Source organism: Euleptes europaea, chromosome 14 (genome assembly GCF_029931775.1).
Source record: "Euleptes europaea isolate rEulEur1 chromosome 14, rEulEur1.hap1, whole genome shotgun sequence".
NCBI classification, from domain to species: domain Eukaryota; kingdom Metazoa; phylum Chordata; class Lepidosauria; order Squamata; family Sphaerodactylidae; genus Euleptes; species Euleptes europaea.
Genome location: NC_079325.1, coordinates 8,511,974 through 8,523,470, shown reverse-complemented (window position 1 = coordinate 8,523,470; position 11,497 = coordinate 8,511,974). Strand labels below are relative to the sequence as shown.

Sequence of the window (11,497 nt, the reverse complement as noted above, 5' to 3'; positions counted from 1 at the left end):
AGATCAGTTCCCCTTGAGAAAATGGCTGCTTTGGCAATTGGACTCTATGGCATTGAATTCCCTCCCCTCCCCAAACCCCGCCCTCCTCAGACTAAACCCCCAAAATCTCTTGGAGCTGGCAACCCTATTAATACGTTTTTTGTCCAAGTTGCACAGAAGGCGAATTCTACCAGCTGTGACTTTTATTATGACTGCAGCTTCATGATGTGTAAACTCTTAAGAGGACATTATTGTGGTGGGAGTTGAACTTTGCCTGTTTATTTGACTTAACCAAACTATGTTGTTGGCATTAGGCTACTAGTAACATTTCAGTTTAAGCGTAAGGATGTCTCACTAGCAACCAAAATCAAGTTAATTCATGCCATTGTATTGCCTATTACTATGTATGGGTGTGAAAGCTGGATGATGAAGAAAGCTGATGGGAAAAAAGTAGATTCCTTTGAAATGTGGTGTTGGAGGAGAGGGTTACCACTACAGACTGCCAAAAACAAGTCAGTGGGTTATAGATCAAATCAAGCCTGAACTGAGCCCAGAAGCTAAAAAGACAAAACTGGGGCTGTCGTACTTTGGTCACATTATGAAAAGGCAAGAGTCACTGGAAAAGACAATCATGCTAGGAAAAGTTGAGGGCAACAGGAAAAGAGGAAGACCCAACAAGAGATGGATGGACTCTATAAAGGAAGCCATGGCCCTCAACTTGCAAGATCTGAGCAAGGCTGTTAAGGATAGTACACTTTTAGGACATTGATTCATAGGGTCGCCATGGGTCGTATGTGACTTGACGGCACTTAACATACATGACATTTCAGTATTATTCCTTTTTTATGTGTTGATGTCAAAGCAGAAGCAATATGGCAGAAAGAAATCTAATTAATTTACACAAACAGGGTCACCAGGAAGCAACTGGCACAGGAGTGTCATTTCCTTTGACATTCAAGTAAGCCCAGTGGCTCCCCTGGGGAACTCGAGCTGCCTGTGTATGCAGACATCCCCAAATGCCACCAACTCCCAAGCTGGGAACATTGCCAATGTGGTGCGTCTGTGGCATCGGTGCTCCAGGGTTCCCAATTAATCAACCCGAGTTCAGTGGAGAAAGAAAACAAAGGCATCCAGAATGAGAGGGAATTATTTTCTGATCTAATTTGGGGAATGGCTCAGATGCAAACGGAGTTGAACGGAGGATAAGAGCCCCGCGGGGCGCTTTACCTTGTCGTGGCGTATCAGGCTTCGCCGAGCAATTGAAGCATTTGCTCGATCGTGCAGCGAGATTTGCGGCCCTGATGCTTCCATCTCCTATAGCAATTAATAGCAATTACCACTGGAACCTCAAGGTAAAAGCTGCCCCAATAGGCCCGCCTGTTAAAATGTGTCATTCGAAACTCAGAAAGCAATCAACCGTACAGGCAATCTCAGCATCCTTGGCCGTGTTATAAGTCAGAAGATGAATTAGTGGTTCAAAGGGCTGAGAAGGCCAATAAAGTTGGCAGGATGATGCCTGCAGAGAACTTTTTCTGTACCCAGTCTTATAGCCAGTGTGAGATAGTCCGCCCCCCAAAATCTCCAGGTATTTCACAACCTGGAGCTGGCAACCCTAGTTGGAAGCGACTTGATGGCATTTACACACACACTGAATATAGCAGACAGAAAAAAGATCTGTTTTACTCTGATGACTGATTGCTTCCTGTTTATGCCTGAATCCCCATGGAAGTACAAATGTCTCCCCACATTTCATGGCAATACGTTAATTAGCTCTTTAGATCCAATTTACTTAGATTCACATGCCTTTACTTTAATTGTCTATAAAATTGGGATCATTTCCCTATCTCTCTGAAATTTGGCAGGCAGCAAACGTTAAGCAAGCCATACAATTCCCCAAGAATCTCATCCAAACCAAAGAGATAACCACTGAAATCAAAAGAAGCAAAAATGAAGAGGATGACTTTTTTTGTTGTTTTAAAGTGAATGGGTCTTTGGTTCCTTTTGAAATGTCTGCTCGCCTGCAGGATGGTCTATATGGCTTGGTTCCCACTGCATTTGCTGCACTGCCCTCTCTATGATGATCTTAGATATATATTTATTACACTCATCCTCCCAAAAATCCTGGGAAGATTGGAGGGATGGGGTGTGTGTATATACATCTGCCCTATGTTTTAACTGCTTTTTTAAAAAATACATTTTTTTTGCTTTTAACAAGGGTTGCCACCTGTGGGTTGGGAAATTCCTGGCGATTTGGGAGTGGAGCCTGGAGAGGGTGGGGATTGGGGAGGGGAGGGACCTTAGCAGGCTATAATGCTATAGATTCCACATTCCAAAGCAGTAGGGTTGCCAGCCACCAGGCAGTAGCTGGAGATCTCCTGTTATTACAACTGATCTCCAGCCGATAGAGATCAGTTACCCTGGAGAAAATGGCTGCTTTAACAATAGGACTCTATGGCATTGAAGTCCCACCCCTCCCCAAACCCCACCCTCCTCAAGCTCCGCCCCAAAAACCTCCCACTGGTGGCAAAGAGGGCTCTGGCAACCCTACAAAGCAACCATTTCCCCGGGGGAACAGATTCCTGTTGTTTTAATTCCAGGAGGACCATTTCCCCACTGGAGGATGGCAACCCTAGTTTTAACAGATTTTATGATGTGCTTTACAAGGTTATGCTTTTAATTGTTAGGTGGGATATAAATGTTGGAAATATTTCCCTCAATCACAGCTAGGATTGCCAGGTGCAGGTTGGGAAATGCCTGGGGACTTTTGGGGATGGGGGCTGAGGAGGAGGGCAGGGTTTGGATAGGGGAGGGACTTCAATGCCATAGAGTCCAATTGGCAAAACAGCCATTTTCTCCAGGTGAACTGATCTCTATCGGCTGGAGGTCAGTTGTAATAGCGGAAGATCTCCAGCCACCACCGGGAGGTTGGCAGCCCTAATCACAGTTATGCGTTGCAGCCAAGAAACAAGGACAGGATATATTGTAGTCCTGGTTCAAACCCTATGTATCATCACGTGACATGAGAGAGAAAGGGAGATGTCGAATCAATTTCACAAATTAACAAGGGAAGGTTTATTCCATCCAATTTGTGCAAAGGAGAGGAATTTGATGACCTTGCTGTTCGCTCCAGATCTGATCGGCCGGCTTCAAAACTTGCCAGCGCCAAGAGATATGTCATCCCAGTCCTAAGACGGTCGCAAACATCAGCATTGAGTGGGTTTGACACCAGAAATCCATTTTTGCGATTGGCTGTTCTGGCAGCAATAGATCTCCCTGCCAATTGAAAAGTGGGCCATAAATCTGGCCTTGGAAACAGCCACCCTGTCGGAGGGGTGTAATCTGTGCAAACAGGACATATTTATTTGTAAACAAAAGCTCTTTATAGGATGGTGAAAGATGGATGCAAAATCCACCACTTTTTGTGTATGCTAACGCTTGCAAAGATTCCGTGGCTGTGCGCCTATGAAGACAAAATCGAAACAGCAGTCCAGCAGCGCTCTAAAGACTATCCAAATTTACTCTGATTTATGAAAGCATAAGCTAGAATACATTTTGTTAGTCTTTAAGGTGCTGCCTGAGTCTTGTTAAATTTTTCTATAATAGGCTAGCATGTGGGGTTGCCAACCTGCTGAGGCCTCGAGGTCTCCTGGAATTACAATAGATCTCCAGGCCCTATCAGTTTGGCAACTAGGGTTGCCAGGGTTGCCAGGTCCCTCTTTGCCACTGATGGGAGATTTTTGGGGCGGAGCCTAAGGAAGGGTTTTGGGAAGGAAGGGACTTCAATGCCATAGAGTCCAATGGCCAAAGTGGCTGTTTTCTCCAGGTGAACTGATCTCTATCGGCTGGAGATTAGTTGTAATAGCAGGAGATCTCCAGCTATTGCCAGGAAATTGACAACCCTAAGGGTAGGGGTATCCATGGCTACTGGTCAAAATGGATCCAAGTCATGATGCATACCTATTGTCTCCAGGATCAGAGGAGCATGCCTATGATATGAGGTGCTGTGGAACACAGGCAGGATGGTGCTGCTGCAGTCGTCTTGTTTGTGGGCTTCCTAGAGGCCCCTGGTTGGCCACTGTGTGACCAGACTGCTGGACTTGATGGGCCTTGGTCTGATCCAGCAGGGCTTTTCTTATGTTCTTATGTCTTTTGGAAAACAGACAAAGCCCAACTCCAGTTGGGGGGATGGGAATTGCGGGAGAGATCCTTGAAAGGGGCAGCTGCATTTGTAAAGGATGTGGGTAAAAGATGACATGACTTTCATCGTGCAAAAGTCAAACGTGCCTGGTCAAGTTCCGTCATTGTCGCAGCCACAGAATCGACACCGCCGAGATCTATTTTCTCTGCAGAGTTGTGCCAAGGAATTGTTTCGCCCATGGCCCACTCCACAGCCAGTATTTGATTAACTTTGATTTACAGGTTCAAGCCCTTCGAAGCTCCTCGGGAAGGAGATAAAGCACGCTGTGGCCTCTTTCTGTGAGCAAAACAAGGGTTTTTTGATTTGAGCAATAATCTTTGCGCCACATCTGACACAGTAAGGTCAAGGGGCGGGGGGAGAGAAAAGAAACGGTCCAGGATTTACTGTCTGAAAAGCAGGCGAGAAGTTTTTGTTTGTTGCTCGGAAATCTCTGCAGTCAACTTCTCCCCCAGGGGTGACAGGAGGAGAAATCTCTGGCTAGCACGAGGAGGCCCTATTAGTGTCGTTGGGTCCAAGGGCAATTAGAGAGGGCCTCCGCCGAGAGGTTTTGCCTCCTGCGGAAGGAGTCCTGTTCCTCCAGGTTGTGCGGGAGATCAAGAGCCCTTGCTGTTTGCAGACTTATTGGCCTATCAATTATGAGCAAGCTTATATCTAGCGGTTGTCAAATTGGTTCCGAGGAAATAACTGGCTGCAAACCCTTACTCAGAGGCAGAATGGAAGGCATGCAGAGAATCTCACAACGGGGATGGATGTCTTTTTTGTCCTTAAGGTTTGTATGTGTGTGTGTGTGTTTAAGAAACAGACTCTAAGTTTTTACTTGGACTTCACGTCTTAAGAACTAAGGCTTGGCAGGGTTGTCATAACTTTGGATGTGGCACTGAAGTTCTAGGGTTGCCATCCCCCAGGTGGGGCCTGGATATCTCTAAGAATTACAGCTGATCTCCAGACAACAGAGAGAAAATGGCTACTTTAGAGAATGTATACCCCACGAAGGTCCCTCCCCTCTTTAAACCCTGTCCTCCCCAGGACCCACCCTGAATCGCCAATAATTTCCGAACCCAGAGTGGGCAAACCTGCGCTAGGGTTGCCACTTGCCAGGTCCCTCTTCACCACCGGTGGGAGGTTTTTGAGGTGGAGCCTGAGGAAGGCAGGATTTGGGGAGGGGAGGGACTTCAATGCCATAGAGTCCAATTGCCAAAGCGGCCATTTTCTTCAGGGGAACAGATCTCTATTGGCTGGAGATCAGTTGTAATAGCAGGAGTTATTCAGCTCCCCAGTTAGGGTTGCCAACCTCCAGTTTCTAGCTGGAGACCTCCTGCTATTACAACTGATCTCCAGCCGATAGAGATTAGTTCACCTGCAGAAAATGGCCGCTTTGGCAATTGGACTCTATGGCATTGAAGTCTCTCCCCTCTCCAAACCCTGCCCTCTTCAGGCTCCGCTTAAAAACCTCCCGCCGATGTCAAAGAGGGACCTGGCAATCCTATGAATAGTACTAAAGGATATGGGAAGACCTTGGCTGCTGAGCTTCTTCCACAAAAAGTATTCCTTTTCTTTGGTAAATATTGAAATTCTGACTTCTTACCTGTTGTGTATTTATTGTGCACATTACAATGGAACAGTCTGTTTCTTTCTCTGATATCTGTGTGTAATGGTTTAGTCTCACAGGGTGGAGTTCGGGCTCAGTTCTGTTTATTAATTAGAATTGTAGGCTGCACGAGTTCCCTTGTCCTAGAATGAGCTGCTCCCTTATCTGTATTTTCTTGCTAATAAACTGATGTTGTTTTGAACATACCTGACTCTTCAGTGTGAACCTAAGATCAGAAACCTAAGTGAGTACCTGTTCCTGACAAGGAAGCAAAGGGGAACATCACATTACTCTTTTCCAAATGTCATATACCCATCATTAAACACTTAAAACTAAAGTTTGCTCGAATGTTCCAAAATCTGGATTTAATTTTGTGCGATTTATAATGCATATAGAAAATATATGATAGCCATTAAGGAAAACTGTAAAATAAATATTAATTTGATTTGGGGCAAGTTTCAAATTAGGTTTTAATTATTTTTTAATTGTATATTGTCAAGTAATCACAAGTTCCATTAAAATAAGTTACGTAACAGTGAACAAACAAACCCCAAGGATTAGGTTGTTAATTAGCTGTTTAACGTTATTACGGGACTTGGCTTTTTTGGTATCAATAAAAAATATTACGCTTGACAGCTACCAAGTGCTATCAACAAGTACCAAATTATTCAGGCTGGTAGTGATAATAAGAATAATAGAACAGGGAAATGAAAGGGAAACAATCTTTTTGAGACATTTCCCACACGCTGAAGTCGCTAGCGCATAGCTTTGATAACTGTCAGCCATGTCTCTGCCCAGCACACATTTGGGGGTGGTGTGTGGTGTGTGTGTGTGAAGTACCGTCAAATCGCTTCCAACTGATGACGACCCTATGAATCAATGTTCTCCAAAACGTCCTATCGTTAGCAGCCTTGCTCAGGTCTTGCAAACTGAGGGCTGTGGCTTCCTTTATAGAGAAAAATCCGTCTCATGAAGGATCTTCCTCTTTTCCTGCTGCCTATAACCTTTCCTATTGTTATTGTCTTTTCCAGTGATTCTTGTCTTCTCATAATGTGACCAAAGTACAATAGCTGCAGTTTAGTCCTTTTAGCGTCTAGAGAGAATTCAGCCTTGATTTGCTCTAGAACCCACTGATTTGTCTCTTTGGAGGTAGTTCTTGTCAAGATGGAATGATGGAGGAAGACCCGAAGTTGTTGAAGGGGTGGTGGTGAGTGAAACGGCCATGCATAAAAGACCTTTGATTACTGTCGGAAGTGCTTTCCTAGTATGGATAGGTAGACACAGCGATATAGACTATGATATAGACCAGTGATGGCGAACCTTTTAGAGACCGAGTGCCCAAACTGCAACCCAAAACCCACTTATTTATCACAAAGTGCCAACACGGCAATTTAACCTGAATACTGAGGTTTTAGTTTAGAAAAAACAACTCATACATTAACATCTTTTGTCTTAAAAGAAAAACACAATAACAAATCTATCCCTATACCAAAAATAGCTAACACTATTAGTTAACACTAAAGAAATGGATATTCCCTGAATCAACAATCTACGGCAGTGATTCTCAGCTGGGGTTCCTTTTGAATTTGCAGACCTTTTGGCCTGCTCTGAAAAAGGCATCCAAGTGCATTTCCTACCTTTGATTCACCTCCGCTGTACATGCGTTGGACCTATCTATTCCAGCTTCTGTATCTCACAGTGGCCCACATCTATAATAAGGAGGTAGCACATACCCATCAGGGCTAGTAAACCGTGATGGACTTTTCCTCCAGAAATTTGTCCAGTCCCCTCTTAAAGGCATCTAGCCTAGATGCCATCACCACATCCTGTGGCAAAGAGTTCCACAGGTTAATTACATGCTGGGTAAGTGGGTGTACCCCTCTTTATAGAGTAGAAGTTATAAAAACATTCATGCCCCAAGGAGCTTGAGGATAACTGTTACTTGTTTATGAATTTAAGATGGCCCTCCCCCTTTTGATGGCATACCTTGGGGAAAAAAACTAGTCTTGTATTTGAGTAAATACGCATCTCCATCTCCCATTTTTTACCCTCTATTGAAGTGTTTCTAATAATAGCCAGGACTGAGGCTCCTGTCCCAGCCTCTCATTAGCGTGCCTTTAGTTTCCTTCTTTCTTTTTTTTCTTCTTCAGCAGAGCTGGCTGATGTGTTCATTGGACCTTGAAGGGTTTTCGTTTGCCTCTGTATCAGCATGTGGAATATCAAGACATACATAAGGGCATGTACCGGAGAGGCAGAGCTAGAAAGGAAATGAAGGGGGGGGGAGACTCCTACTGAGAGGATACAGGCAAAAGGTGTTTACTGAACAACTAGCAGATGAATGAAGGGTTATATCATGCAATAGATAGGAGGAGGAAAAGAAGGAGGGGGAAGAAGAAGAAGAAGGGGAGGGAGGTTTTTATATGCTGACTTTCTCTACCACTTAAGGAAGAATCAAACTGGCTTACAATCACCTTCCCCTCCCCACAACAGACACCCTGTGAGGTAGGTGAGGCTGAGAGAGCTGTGACTAGCCCAAGATCACCCAGCAGGCTTTATGTGGAGGAGTGGGAATGATAACCAGATAAGCCTCTGCTGCTCATGTGAAGGAGTAGGGAATGAAACCCTGTTCTCCAGATCAGAGTCCACTGCTCCAAACCACCACTCTTATCCACCACACCATGATGGCTGCATTTGGCTGTGCATGATTGTAGGTTGATTTCCTTTTCCACTGTATACCTGCTAGGATGTCCTTGAGCAAGTGAACTGCTAGATTTGAGTCCAGTAGTACCTTAGAGACCAACAAGAATTTTGGGGTATCAGCTTTCGAGAGTCAAAGCTCCCATCATCAGATACAAGCTAGAATGGAGATCTCTGACTCTTTATATCCCAGTCAGAAGGTGGGAAGGGTGTTGCAAAGATGGAGATCAGGATGCAGCGGTATCTGCCTCCTACCTTCTGACTAGGATATAAGGACTCGGAGATATCCATTCCAATTTTGACGAAGGGAGTGTTGACTCTTGAAGCTTTATATTGCAATAATCTTGTTGGTCTCAGAGGTGCTACTGGACCCAAATCTAGCTGTTCTACTGCAGACCAATATGGCTGCCCTCTGAAACTTGAGCAAGTGAGTTATGCATGTCTCTGCTCTCTTTTGGCAAAAGCACAGAGACACACAAAAGAGCTGCGCTAAGGTTTTACGATCACAGAGATATTTGAAGAGAGGCAGCAAAGGAGGTTCTGCAAAATTTCAGAATTTCACTCTGTTGAAGCTCAGAGGCAGCATATTCCCAAGCCTTCTAGTCCTCCCACTACAATATCACCCTGGGGTAGGGTTGCCAGCTCTGGGTTGGGAAATACCTGGAGATTTTAGGGGTGGAGCCTGAGGAGAGTGGGGTTTGGGGAGGGACTTCAGTGGTGTATAATGCCACAGAGTCTACCATCCAAAGTGGCCATTTTCTCCAGGTGAACTGATCTCTATCACCTGGAGATCAGTTGTAATCCCAGGAGATCTCCAGCTACTACCTGGAGGTTGGCAACCCTACCCTGGGGTGTATAACAAAAAACAACTACAAGAGCTGAAGTTGCAAAAGGGTGCCATGATTTCTTTTCAAAGAGAAATGAAAGAAAACCCCCTCTTTTTAAAAGAGAAAAGAGAGAGTAGAGGAATCAGTGGCTAGCTGTAAAAAACCTGACCCGTGGTAAGAATCCCCCATCCCATAACAAAGCTACTTGTCAATCCGTAAAGTCTTTCAATTGGTGAAAAATGCCGATGACTCATTTGGTGAGGTGCACCATGATCCAGCCATGCAGCTGGCACCCATGGCTATGGGGTCATGCCTCAGAAGATCAGCAAAAGTGACTAAGTTGATGGAGAGTAGGTCAATGGAGCAAGTACCTGAGACAGAATCATAGAGTTGGAAGGGGGCATTCAGGCCATTTAGTCCAACCCCCTGCTCAATGCAGGATCAGCCTAGAGCTTTCCTGACAAGTGTTTGTCCAGCCTGTGCTTAAAGACTGCCAGAGAGGGGGAGCTCACCACCTCCCTAGGTAGCTGATTCCACTGTGGAACAACCCTTACTGTAAAAATTTTCCCTAATATCCAGCTGGTACCTCTCCACCCGCTATTTAAACCCATTATTGTGAGTCCTCTCCTCTGCTGCCAACAGGAACAGCTCCCTGCCCTCCTCTAAGGGACAGCCCTTCAAATACTTAAAGAGAGCAATCATGTCCTCCCTCAGCCTCCTCTTCTTCCGATTAAACATTCCCAAGTCCCTCAGCCTTTCCTCATAGCGCTTGGTCTCCAGCCCCCTGATCATCTTCGTCACTCTCCTCTGCATCCACTTGATTCTGTTCACATCCTTTTTGAAGTGAGGCCTCCAGAACTGCACACCAAGGCAGTGTACAGTGGAACTATGACATCTTGTGATTTGGATGTTATGCCTCTTTTGATGCACCCCCAAGATCGCATTAGATGATGCAGTGAAGTCAGGACAGGCAGCAAAGAAGGGGACTTTCTGGATGGCAAGGACCATGGTTGGCAGTAGGCACTTCAGCACTCGGGACAGCTCCCTCGCTAGGTGCCTTGTGGGCAGCAACATCCTGACAGATGGCGGAGCCCAGATGATGTCTGGTTCAAGAGGAGGGAATGAGGTGGTAGATCATTCAGGGAGTAGAACGGACTGCACCACTTCAAATGGCAGGGGAGAGTTGCAGCTTTGAATGCTCCTCCACATAAAATAACTTCATACAAATAGAAAAGTTGCAAGGGGTAGATATTGTCTAGTTCTTTTCCTGCTGTGCTGTGCTGTTTTGTTTGTGAGGCTTTTTTTGTGTGTGGTTAACCTAGAAGAGTATTCAAAAATGGTATCACCCACCCGCAGCCCGAAGTGGCACAGCCCATTTTACTGTCTCAGCATTTCACAACTTCATTTTGCTGCCAGGTCAGCAGCTTTATATCTCCCCGGGAAATTGGATAACTGCCAGGACTTTACCTCTCCGGTGAGGTCATAAATGGCCCTCTGGACAAGAAGCCAAGACAGCTTTCTTGTCCCAGACTCCAAGGAGAAAATAGCAATATTTGCCAGGTCTTCCAGTTGGATTCAAGCAACAGAAAGCCCAAACAGCATCGCACATGCCTCTGATAGGGTGGCGATGGATGACAACAACCTTTTCTTCCTCTCTCACATGAAACTGCCTTATACTGAACCAGACCCTTGGGTCCATCAAAGTCAATATTGTCTACTCATACTGGCAGCGGCTCTCCAGGACCTCAGGCAGAGGTCTTGTTTGTGGCTTCCTAGAGGCACCTGGTTGGCCACTGTGTGAACAGACTGCTGGACTTGATGGGCCTTGGTCTGATCCAGTAGGGGCTTTCTTATGTTCTTACGTCTTTCACATCACCTACTTGCCTAGTCCCTTTAACTGGAGATGCCGGGGATTGATCCTGGGACCTTCTGCATGACAAGCAGATGCTCTACCACTGAGCCACAGCCCCTGTCAAAATACTAGAGGGCATCCAATGAAGCTGACTGGCAGTAGATTCGGGATGGGCAAAAGGAAATACCGGTACTTCTTTACACAGCGAGTGATTCAAATGTGGAATTGGCTGCCAGAGGATGTAGTGGTGGCCACAGGCATAGACAGCTTTAAAAGGGGATTAGACAGATTAATGGGGAATGGGCTACGAGTGACTAAAGGGGAGGGAGTCAGTCTCTGAATCCCAGTGCCAGTAG

The 11,497-nt window shown here is 45.5% G+C and overlaps 1 non-coding gene across 1 annotated transcript; it reads right to left on the bottom strand.

Annotated features, from left to right (window-relative positions):
• Window positions 1–11,187: 11,187 nt before the first annotated feature.
• Window positions 11,188–11,259, bottom strand: TRNAD-GUC (transfer RNA aspartic acid (anticodon GUC)). The gene has a single exon. It is a non-coding gene; the product is annotated as a tRNA-Asp (tRNA).
• Between the last annotated feature and the right edge of the window lie 238 nt (window positions 11,260–11,497).